Source organism: Carassius gibelio, chromosome B18 (assembly GCF_023724105.1).
Source record: "Carassius gibelio isolate Cgi1373 ecotype wild population from Czech Republic chromosome B18, carGib1.2-hapl.c, whole genome shotgun sequence".
Taxonomy (NCBI): Eukaryota; Metazoa; Chordata; class Actinopteri; order Cypriniformes; family Cyprinidae; genus Carassius; species Carassius gibelio.
In genome coordinates this window covers 14,304,592-14,317,634 of record NC_068413.1, presented here as the reverse complement: position 1 = coordinate 14,317,634, position 13,043 = coordinate 14,304,592, and the positions used below count along the sequence as shown (strand labels likewise).

The window sequence follows — 13,043 nt, the reverse complement described above, 5'->3', positions numbered from 1 at the left end:
TGGCCTTCTGAAAGCCATGTTACACTTTCTCAAACGAGTTGCCTGTATAGTGCAGATGGAGCCTTTTAATTGCCCATTGTTTTGACAGTCTCTCTCACTGAGTTAGGTTGATGAGGACGACTCTGTGTGTGTGAACGCCTCCTCTGGAAGGCTGTGGACCACAGGGACACGAGTCACAGACTGAAGCAATCTGAAAAATTTGCCCTCTCATTGCACGATGCTGAATAACTATTAGCAGCATTGGCCTTCTCACGTGTTTAAAATCACCAAAATGTTTTCTTTAGCTCCGTAGCATTGAGTGGTGTAAATGATTGTAAATGAGAATTTATCCCTTGCACTATTAGCCTTTTCTCTCACATGTCTGTCTAGCGTTCAGAGGTGATGATTCACCCCTGGTGCACAGAGAAAAACGGCCACACACTAATCAATTACACACTGCCTAATGGCTGCCTGTTCCACACTATCCACGGCAGTAATGTCCATCGCACCAATGCTTATCTAAAGGATAAAACATCTTTGTCTGATAAGGTCAAGGTCAGTTATAAAATAGCCATGGTTTTCGAGATTTAATGCAACTCTGAAATATCACAAGGCCACCTTTTAGGGGTAGAAGCAAGGCTGAAACATAAAACTACTTTTATTTCACACAATTTTTCAATTTTAATTTAATTTGCCCAGGTAAAGACAGATGAATTGGAACCTATTTGGACATAAAAATTTGACTTTTTTTATATATAAATTACAGGCGCATTATTTTATTAAATATTGACATGCATCAAACAAGATTTCTTTCAAAAATTCCTACCACTGTGTGTGGGTCTATAATATATAATATATATTATAGATAAATAATATAATATAATAATAAAAATTATATATATATATATATATATATATATATATATATATATATATATATATATATATATATATATATATATAATAAATTAATAATAAGAATTTTTTTATTACTGTTTAGATACAAAAATAGAAATCATAATCATTCTAACCTTTTGACAAGTAGTGTGTTTACTCAAAATAAAACAATTTTATACTTTTGTGTTTTTTTTAAAGAATAAAACAATATACCAAAAAAATGTATGTGCTGAATACAAAACAAGATTTGTGAAGAGATGGAAATGTTCACAAATTGTGTTTTATGTTTAACAGCATAAAAATAAAAAATAAATTATCTAAAAAGGTTTATCTAAAAACATTCCCTGGGACATTAATGTGCTGAAGAAACTGGGAAAAAACACAGCAACACAGGTTAAAAGCAGCAAAGGAGACATGGGGAAATCATTAAAATCTATGTTGTAAAAGCTTAGTTAACAAGTCAATACTTGTTCCATATATATATATGGCAGATCGCTTTTAAGACTAAGAACTCTCCAGAGTCAAATAGCTCTTAAATAATTTGCTAATGCGGCTATGGGTCAAATGACCAACATCAGTCATAATGACTGTAATAACCTGAATAATCTAACCTGATATGAAGCCATTTGTACGTTTATTGATTCTACACTAAATGAAATCCACAATTTCATGCTACATACTGTCTGGCATGTTAAATAAGAACTAATTCTGGTCTTGTTTAGATGATTCTGACACTGACTCATATGATTATGATAAGTGAAGTGACATTCAGCCAAGTATGGTGACCCATACTCAGAATTTGTGCTCTGCATTTAACCCATCCGAAATGTGAGCACTGTGAGCACACACCCGGAGCAGTGGGCAGCCATTTATGCTGCGGTGCCCGGGGAGCAGTAGGGGGTTCGATACCTTGCTCAAGGGCACCTAAGTCGTGGTATTGAAGGTGGAGAGAGAACTGTACATGCACTCCCCCCACCTACAATTCCGTCCGGCCCGAGACTAGAACCCACAACCCTTCGATTGGGAGTCCAACCCTCTAACCATTAGGCCACGACTTCCCCCTGAATGTCCTTGCATCCTCTGCATTATTGAAAAAATAAAAGATTTTTTACAGTTCGACCCCCACCCCTCTTAGGTAACAGCGAAAAAAATCGCTAACGTCTTAATCCAAAATCCAAGCTACTGTTTGACTCTCAGTCACCCAATAGTCTAAAATGAGTCATGCTTCCTGTCTCAGCCTACCATGCAGCCCTGATTATCCTCTCAAAGTGTCCCCATTGAAGGCAGGGAGGTTTAATTGGCTATGCAAATAGTTGGCACACCAGACTCATTACCTACGAGTATCGCAGTAGGCTCACGATGGGAGGATGACTAAGAAACAAATTGTGTTTTCAAGCCTCACAAGCTTTTTCTCCCTTAATACAAAGACTCTCGATATACTGTGGTGGGAGCAAAAGAAAATCAGCCATTCTCTTTGTTGCTAGAAGTGATGGATCCTTGTTTTGTAATTCCCTCTATTCAGAATTGGGTTTTGTAGCTCATTTGGAATGACTGCATTGGTGTAAAATGCATCGGACCAGTACAAGATCCGCAGGGTATCCCCATGCTAACTCAAACGCTCTCTGTCTTTAACACTGAACATTAGCATGTCAATAACAGCACAGTATGTTGACGAAGACGTAGGGGGATTCGTTTAGTAGAGCAAGAGGCAGTCAATAAACCAGCAGCTTTTACCTCAGAATTCCTACTGACATGTTTTCACTGTGGAAAAATCGATTGGTTTGGATTGGAATCGATCTCATTTAGCATTTATGGAACAATTTTAACAGTGTAAGAACCCACACGCCCCTCGTCATTAAACCACATGAAACCTTTCAGTCAACAAATTCTTTCAAATCATTTTGTAAGACCATGCTTGGCAAACTTTGTACAGACTATTTACCCAACAGAATGCCATGTTCTCATGTGATCAAAAATTATTGTGTGATTTGACGCATAAAAATATGTTTGTTGAATCACTTGCACATGGTTTTTAAATCCCTTCATTATTCCAGCAATGGTGGCTCACTTCTCCTGAGAAAAATTACCACCAGCTGCTCAATCCTCTTTTGTAAACATAATTTCTGCAACTGATGGACCTTAATGGGATTTCTCAGAGATTCATTAAGCTGCAATAGCCATTTCAAAATCACATGTGCCCTGCATCTCAGCACTAAGAGACTGGACACTAGACACCAGTAAAAGTCAGATGGAAGATGCCAAGTGGAGTGAACAAATTAAAGATGAAAAGGAGCATCTCACTTTGTAGGTAAAATCGATAGCCAGCTGTGGAGATTAAGTTGTTCTGAAGCTGTAGTTTTTGTTTAACCTGCACAATAATGGAAAATAGACAAAACATACCAGCATATTTTGTTCACGCATTGCTTGGTCTGCAATATATAAAGATGTTATAAACCTCCTGCCACCCTATTGTTCTCATCAACTTTGCTGACAGTACAAAGCAGAGACACATAGTAACTGTTGCTATGCTTTCCAGGTCAGTGAACATTTTGGTGGTGGGCACTCTTTTACAAAGATAGATAGATAGATAGATAGATAGATAGATAGATAGATAGATATGCCTGTATTGTAATTGCTGATGATTAATGTGGTGATTTTAATTTATTTAAATTAAATGTATTTTATTTTATTTCATTTATGCTGATTGGAGGCAGACAAAATAACAGATTTTATTTACCAAGATATGCACCAAGATATAGCTAGTCTATATCAGCCTGTTTTGGCCTGAAATATGAAAAAAAAAGAAGAATTTGGTGAATTGTTAGCTAATTTGCATGAATTAATAATATTTACAATTTTTGTATGATCTGCTCATGTCCTTTGTTCTTGATTAATTAAAAAAAAAAACATTAAAAAAAATCGTACATTGTCATAAAATTCACATTGTATTGCATACATTCATATAAAAACATCTTGTTAACTAGTTACATTTTCCCGTAAGATCAGTCTTTAAATTTCTGTGAAATTTTGCTGGCAAAAATAAAATAAAATAAAGGGTTCATCGTCCAGTGTCAATATTGTAGCAATAGCTATGTTTCCAGCCACCTATTTTTATGCACATTGGATATTGCATAAAAATGCTTAAAGGGAAAAAAAAACAAGATGCACATAAATAAAGAAAATGCAATTGCGATGCAATGCAACCAAATAAATTAATTGATGTGCATCAAAAAGGTCATGCAACTGCATGAATTAGACAGCATAACTGGACTAGCCAGCAGACCAATCTTAAATGTTGTTTTGGGCATTCTGAAAGGCCTGAGCCAAAGTCTGTCATTAAAGTGGTTTGGTATAATTATCTCCCAAAACTGTCTTTCCCAACTACGTTCCCAAACAGCAGGTGAACAAAAATACATTAAGCAAGCAGCTGTGATGAGCCGGCTGCCTCCCCCTCCCTAATTATCATCATCACCCCATCCCTTAATCGCCACCCTAGGCCAGGCTCCCAACAGGAGTGAGTGCGTGAGAGAGGAGGGGCGCAGAATCATCCAGGTCTGGCGGCGTGTGATGAGGCGCACTTGAACCGAATGAAGGCTCATTACTGCGGCTGTTTAAATGCTGAGCGCGCCCCTCCTCGGGAGACCGGTCTCTTCCCCGTGCATGCATGCTGGTTTCCTCTTGGATACAGGAAGGGTGCTGATCGTTTATCCCCAGGAAGCTCCGTGGGCCAAGGAGGAGATAGCCGCTCAGAAGAAGCTGTTGCCCCTTGCTCCCCAGACCAAGAGGTGAATGAGTACGTGCGGCCACCGGACTCTGCCCCTTACCTGGACCCTTGCTTCCCAAACACTGCCCCACCTTCAAGAACCCCGCAGCACAACAAGGACACCAGATCCCCTGTTTATTTTGAACACCATTTCCCTTTGGACACTTAATCCGTTTTTATTTTCCATTAATAAATGTGTCCCCGAGGCCATTGCCACACCCACTGTGTGTCATTGCTCCTCCCACCATACAGCGATGAAAGGGGCCCTTGCACCCAGGCTCACCTCCATGATGGCCATAGGAAAATGGCGAACAGCAGGCAAAATGCTTTTAAAGTGGTAAATATAGGAGGAATATGTTAAAGTCATTTATATGTGCGAAATTTACAGTATACCAACATTCTGTCGCTGTCACTGAAAACTGCTCTGCTTTTAGCACTGGCAGCAGGTGCTCTCCATTAGCCCTGCCTGCCTGGAATTCAAGCCTGACGACACTAAAGTCATCCTGAAACCAAGGCACAGTTACGTACCTAAGATGGACTTCACTCCTTTAAGAGCACAGGGAATTATGCTCTCCGCAATTCCTTGCACTGAAGAGGACAGACAGTTATCTCTGCTCTGCCCCAGTCAGAGCTCTGAGAATTTATATTATGCGTTCCGCCCCTTATAGGCGGTCGCAACAACCCTTTGTCAACTTCGGTAACTGCACCAAAGGGCTTCTGGTCAATCAGGCAAAGACTCTCTAGATGGATAGTAGACTCCAATTTCGCTAGTGTACTCTTCTTTGGGCCTACGTTGCCCCAGTTGGAGTACGGGCCCATTCTTCTAGAGTCATCGCCTCATCTTGGGCATGATCCAGTTATGTGTCCATTGTGGATATTTGTGAGTCGGCTGGATAAATGTCCACATTCGCAAGGTTTTTTAACATGGAAGTCCCAGAATTTCAAGCCAGGGTACTTTCCGCTTGAAGAGACATGCTCTGTGTAAACAGATCTTTCCTGCATCACAAAATCCTTGTTGCAATCAACTGCAATTTAACAGCTCAGCATCATCATACTATACCAAAATATCTGACTGCAGAATGCCGCTACTTACCAGTCAAGATGAAATATTCCAAAGAGCCATGTAAAAAACACACATAATCTCTCAGGGCAGTGTGTGAGACACTGAGCCAATGTAGAGAATAGTGCTCTGTGAATATATCTTAGTAGCATATTAAATTGCCATTTGAAAGGTAAATGAAAGTGGCCAGTGGCATGTCTCCCAGTTTCAGAGATTCACTGCACTTTCAGAGAAAAATTATGTCAAGTTTGGCTCAGAACAGCTCAAAGTGAATGTGTAAGCTACTGCCAGTCCTCTAGCTCATAAGGATGTCTGTACACATAACTAATGTTGTAAATTTTACCATGATCACTATGATGCATAACCCATTTGGGCCTGCACAATATCTATCTTTCTATATTTGAACCGGCTCACTCAAACTTTGCCATCGTTCATATTGAATTAAATTCCATTTAACTTTAATGCTGATATTGCAATGTGTCATCATTTAAGTCTTTATCTTTATCATTATTTAAAACAGTTAAGTGCTGAATTCCGTAGGACCTGTACTGTAGTAAAATTACCAACCAGGCTCCTTAGCCTGTGGCAAAGTTAGAGAAATGTTAAGAGAGTTGCACTAAAACACAGTTTTATCCAAAACAAAATAAAAGTAATCTGTTTTTGTTAGTTTGGGGTGTTGAATGTATGGCCAAAGTTCGGAAATGAAATCCAGTCCATTGATGGGTGTTAAAAGCTTAACTGTTTTGGATTTGAAAATAATCACCTACCCTAAACTGACAAAAGCAAGCATAAAATAAAAACACATTTGCAGAAACAAACATGGCATTTAAGGGTTGCTTAAAATGTACAAGGGTTGGACCTTTTTTATTGCAATTTGAAAATAAGTATTTTTTAAATCAATAACTTGCCGCTATAATAATATTTTGTGTGAAAAGAAATAAAAGTTGTAAAGAATTTAAGATTTACTCCCTTTATAATGTTAATTTCAGCTGGAAACCACTGTGTATTATATTGTGTATTATATTGTGTATTATATATATATATATATATATATATATATATATATATATATATATATATATATATATATATATATATATATATATATTGTCACAATCATTAGATTGAGTGCCCATGAACTTCAGTAGAAGGCACTCCACTCAAGACCATTCCACCCATCAACCACCAGATGTCACTTGGACACTAGCACCTCTCATGCTGTTGCACCACACCCGAACTACATTCCCCATGAGTCAATGCATCACAATCACCTTGCCACACCTGCACCTCATTTACACACACATAAAAACAACACAATCACTCTCACTCACTGCGAAGTCTGGTTTAGCCAGTCTGACATTTCCGAAAGGTTTTCCCTGTGTTTGTTATTCCTGTGTTTGACCTTTGGACTGTGTATTCTGACTCTGATTCTCCGCTGCCTATATATATATATATATATATATATATATATATATGTGTGTGTGTGTGTGTGTGTATTAGGTGAATCTCAATAAATTGTAATGTCATGGAAAAGTTCATTTATTTCAGGAATTCAACTCAAATTTTGAAACTTGTGTATAAAATAAATTCAGTGCACAAAGACTGAAGTAGTTTGAGCCTTTGGTTCTTTTATTCTAGATGATTTTCACATTTAACAAAAACCCACCAATTCAATATCTCAACAAATTAGAATATAGTGATGCCAATCCGCTAATCAACTCAAAAACCCTGCAAGGTTTACTGAGCCTTTAAAATGGTCTCTCAGTTTGGTTCACTAAGCTACACAATCATACTGGTGATGTGACAGTTGTCCACAAGACAATCACTGACACCCTTCACAAGGAGTGTTAGCCACAAACATTCATTTCCTAGGAAGTGGGCTGTTAACAGAGTGCTGTATCCAAGGATGTTAACAGAAAGCTGAGTTGAAGAAAAGAGTGTGGAAGAAAAAGATAGAACCATCTGAGAGAACCACAGCCTTATGAGGATTGTCAAGCAATTCAATAATTTGAGTGAACTTCACAAGGAATGGACTTAGGCTGGGGTCAAGGCATCAAGAGTCACCACACACAGACGTGTCAAGGAATTTGCTGAACCACAGACAACATCAGAGGCATCTTCCCTGGGCTGAGGAGAAGAAGAACTGGACTATTGCCCAGTGGTCCAAATTCCTCTTTTCAGATGAGAGCAAGTTTTGTATTTCATTTGGAAACCAAAGTCCTAGATTCTGGAGGAAGGGAGGAGAAGCTCATAGTGCCCACACTGCTAAAAGCACCAAAAGTTGGTTAAATGACCATGGTGTTGCTGTGCTTGACTGGCCAGCAAATTCACCAGACCTGAACCCCTTGTCAAGAGAAAAATGAGAAACAAGGGAACAAAAAATGCAGATGAGCTGAAGTCCACTGTCAAAGAAACCTGGGCTTCCATACGACCTCCACAGTGCCACAAACTGATCACCTCCATGTGATGCCGAACTGAGGCAGTAATTAAAGCAAAAGGAGCCCCTACCAAGTATTGAGTACATGTACAGTCAATGAACATACTTTCCAGAAGGCCAACGATTTGCTAAAAATGTTTTTTTTTTGTTTTTTTTTAAATGGTCTTATGAAGTATTCTAATTTGTTAAATGTGAGCCAAAATCATCACAATTAAAGGATCTAAAGACTTAAACTACTTCAGTCTGTGTGCATTGAATTTATTTAATACACGAGTTTCACAATTTGAGTTGAATTACTGAAATAAATTCACTTTTCCACAACATTCTAACTTATCGAGACACCTATATATATATATATATATATATATATATAATATTATTTTTATAAAAATGTAGCTAGGCGTGTATTTTTTATTATCCTGGGTTGCAAAATACACAGTGGTTCATTTTTGGCAAGCAGCTATAGTATAGAGTTTGAATTAACCTGCTTTAAAGAGACATTTAAGTTATTCATAATGAATACAGTAGCTTTTTTTTTAGCATATTCACATTTGACTAGCTCAAATGGTAATTGAGTCCCTACCTCAACGTGAAAGAGCACGATCTAATTCAAAGCTAAGGAGGCTGAGGTTGACTAAATCCATTTTTTTACTGGTAATTAAAGCGCAAGACAAGAGTGTAGTGTCATCTTATTGATGAAGCAGGGTTTAAACTCTGGTTTAATATCTTGTTAAATCGTTAACATACTAAATACTGTCTAGTTTATCTGTCAGATACATGCAAGGTGCGTTACAGGTCACAAATCCTGCTCAGTGAAAACAAAACCCAGAGGCAGCTGAGACTAGCATAGTGTCGCATCAGATACTACCCAGCCTGCCAGATGACGCTGATGTGATCTGCAAGGTTCTGGCCAGATTATTATACAAAAGAAGGGCAGTAATTCATAACAGCATGCTCGACAGCACACAAGAGCTTTAAAGAGGCTATCTGTAACTACTTTAACTAGCAGGTCATTACAGAAACTACTACAAAAAGCAACCCGATGAAAAACACAAAACCTTTTTCTGCAGTTCAAGTGGTTCTGCTGCACAATTATGAATATTTTTAAAAGGCAGGTTTGTTGCATTGTCATATATTCAGCTTCACAGAGAGGAGATAATATAACATGTTGATTAGCAAGAATTACTGTGGCACTAGTAAGACCATGATTAATCAAATGCTGAATAATAAGTCAATCTGACAACGATAATGAGAAAATATTCCATTTAAAATATGTTTTAATTTGTTTAATATTTATTAATTATAATATCATTACTACTATTAATTAAACATAATTACACATATACAAGTCATTAAATGCAAGACGTCAAATGACAATGTGACTTAATTATGTATTCAGCAAAACTGAATTTCTCAAACAGCAGCCAAATCATTAAAGCCAGGTGCTTTTCTGTGTCAATCCTGTTTCATACTGTAAGAAGGATATGAATGAAGACTAAAATTAAATATGAATGCTCTTCCAGAGTCCAGAGATGAGATGGCCATGGTCACTATGCAGAGAATCTGCAGGATTAGAAAAATCTGATTGGTCTCAGATATTTCATAGTGCCCGTATCGAGAGCGCAGCAGCAGCTGCTGTTGAGGGACTGGGGGCTGCTGCCAGACGGAACAGCACAGGTGGGGAGGGGGCTCTATGTATTACTGCTGTTCTAGAGGACGCACACGGAGGACAGATACTTAGCAGAATTAGATTTACTAAAGGGAGACTTCATTGTTTTTAAAGGTCATTTGCTTATTATCCCCTCATGGCTCTTGGTGCTCATTTTGCATTCTCATCAAGAACGCTGTAAAGTACACAGTGTCTTTATAGACATCTATATGGTATGGTTCAGACTTTTCAGCATTAAGAGAGTAAGAATAGACAGGATTTGTGCTCTGAAAATTCTCTCCACTTAGTGAAATCACTCATTTTGGAGACAGTTCATGCAGGGAACATTCAAGGATTACATCTTCTCTCTCTCTCTCTCTCTCTCTCTCTCTCTCTCTCTCTCTCTCTCTCTCTCTCTCTCTCTCTCACTCTCTCTCGGTTTTATTTTACACATAACATGGAAATCTTGTGTTGTTGCATTAACTGTTTCTTCAGGATTCTAATTCAATTACTTTTAGTGTTGAAAGTTTTTTTTAATTATTATTATTATTTATTTATTTATTTTTAATGCAAGAACATGACCTGTATGAATCACTCATGACTAATTTGATCTATTCTGGTAAACATGGTTCAGAGAAATTTTTCCTACTGACGATACACAGAATTAACACAGAATTAGCTGAAGTCATGAACTGTTCATAGGGTATGAGTTGGTAATAACTTTGCGATAAAGCATTATTTATTTATTTATTTATTGCATATTTAATATTAATCCTGTCAATAATTAATGAAATGTTACCAAGGTAACACGTCAAAACTTTATTTAGCGAGGATATAAGTAGATGCATTGAATACATTTACATGTTAACGGATAGTTTTTCCAAATATGACTTTCTTTTTTTTCTACATATCATAGAGGAAATTCAACAATTGCATACAAAAGGGATAATCATTCCAAACCTCAGTGGCATTTTTCTGTGAAACATACGGTATATATATATATATATAATATTGTGTTCCACAGAAAAGGTCAAACAGCTTTTGTACAAAATAAAGGAGAGTAAATGATTCTTATGATGGTTGTTCTCTTCAATAATTACCTTCTGTAATAGGATTCTGCCATTTCTGTACAGCTGCTTAACATCATTTAGAAAAAGGTGAGCTATATACAGCATGAATGGATGAAGTTGTTTGGCAAATGGAGGGTGGGTGTCCACTTGAGACCCCGCTGAGGAAATATGGCCTGGCATTCTCACTTTAGTTTCTTAGCTCTTCAGCTACTATGAGCCGGGCTCTTCCGGGGGTAACAGCTGCAGTCCCTGGGGGTGATAGGGTTCAGTAATGGGAGTGTGTTTGAGTGTGTGTCTATGACTGCACGACTAAAGTGGGCCAGAGATGGCAGCCAAACACAAGCTCAAAGCCCCGCAGTGCTGAATTCAAGAAGGCAGAATAACAGCCCAGCCTGAGGCCTGCCAATCTGTTTTCCTGCCTTTTTCCTCTCTTCATTCTTCCTTATTCTGTTTCTCAGCTGTTCATTAGCCGTCCATTGAGAGAGAGCTATGTGTGTTAGCGTTCCACTTCGGGCACCAAGGGCTGGTACAGAGCAGATCTGGCCATAGCGGTGTGTAAGTCTTTGTGGCAGCGTCGGGATGAATGAATAATGCAGCCATGGTAGCGTCACTCAGGGAATAATTGTGCTGGTTAATATTCGTGGCATGGAGATTCAGATGGCATTGTGCATCGCTTTACAGTCTTTCAAGAGCTTAGAGTCCCTCAGCAAACTAACCTTGCCTGTGTAACACATGTGAAAACAGGTTTTTATGTGGGTTTTCCTGAGCAAAACGGGACATAACACTTGCGGTTTGAATTAAAGTGTTTGTCCACTACATGAACAAATGTGAGCAAGAGGTTGAGTGTGTGAACTTGTGTGAAAGTGCACAGGATTGTGTGTGAGGGAGAGCGAGAGCGCCTACAGCAAGCAGCTCGAGCTTAGTGTGCTTTCAAATACCTACGTCAGAACTGTTTTCAACAGAAACACTGTGAATTTCACCCACAGGGCTTTTTATTTTATTTCTGAAATCTGCTTGTGAATTCCTTGCAGCCGCACTGATTTGTCTGAGGAGTAGAATGATATTGTTGGCTTGTATTCTTTGTCCCTATGCTACTCGAGTGCTGTTTGATCACGGGAGTTATGGTTGCTCATTTAGGGGTTTTATAGATTACTGTGTTGAATGTATAGTATGCATGTTTTGTTTGTGGGTATTTAACATAGCTGAAGGTGAAATACAAGCCATCGGTTCTATGTACTGACTCCACAAAGCAGAGTGCAGGCTAAAAATGTTTGAGTGGTTTGAGAGCTCCCATGAGAGAGACAGCATAACAGCAAAGTTCATCTGGTAGTACTGTATAGTTTATTACATATCATGTATTTTACTATAATTATATAATAATATTTTTAACATCTGTTTTCTCTTGCAAATGAGCTTAGCTGTGTAATTTTTTTTTTTACATTATATTATATTATTTTATGTTATATTAATATTAATATATTTTAAGGCTACTGTTTTAGGTTTTAAGGTGTGTTAGACTGACTACATTAACTGATGTAGAAATGATTGGCAATAGTAATTAAATGCTGGTTAGTGTTATTTTAAAACTGACTGTGACAATCATCTATACTCTCTATAGATAAAAAAAAAAAAAACTTGAAAAAGAATTATGATGCAACAAAATCCAAGATTCATTCCAAAGTAGGTACCAGTGGATGGAAGAAGTCCTCAATAATAACAGCAATCTCACATTCAGGTCTGTTTCCAATCTGGTGTAGAACAGAGCGCCTGCTTTTTATGATCCAATCAATTACCAGTTCAATAAAATCAAGTTGTGCCCCATTTCTCCCATTGAAAATCCTGTTTCACTGGGGAATACATCTTATTAGGCAAGTGAAATGGGTTGTGAATGCCGTTTCATGTTAACTATGATGTCTATAATGATAAAGGACAGGACGTCATTACTTTCTGTGTGATTTTTGCTCAAAATTTTGCAACTAAGATATGTGACAAATACGATATATTATGATATTACTTCCCTTTATATATTCCCTACTTCATATCACAGTTGCTAATTGTTTGTCTCTTTGATAGCGCAACAGGCTCATTTAAGGTAGACTTTCCAGTAAGAGTGGCCCAATCTGTTTCTTAATGTGGAACTCCATCCAAGATGCATCTTCATAGAGATGCACTTTCCGTTGATATTGCTA

At 37.8% G+C, this 13,043-nt stretch overlaps 1 protein-coding gene across 3 annotated transcripts in view; it reads right to left on the bottom strand.

Moving 5' to 3' along the window:
• The window catches only part of b3gat1a (beta-1,3-glucuronyltransferase 1 (glucuronosyltransferase P) a), a 73,826-nt gene that overhangs the window by 59,356 nt on the left and 1,427 nt on the right, over positions 1-13,043 (bottom strand). The window lies entirely within an intron of this gene.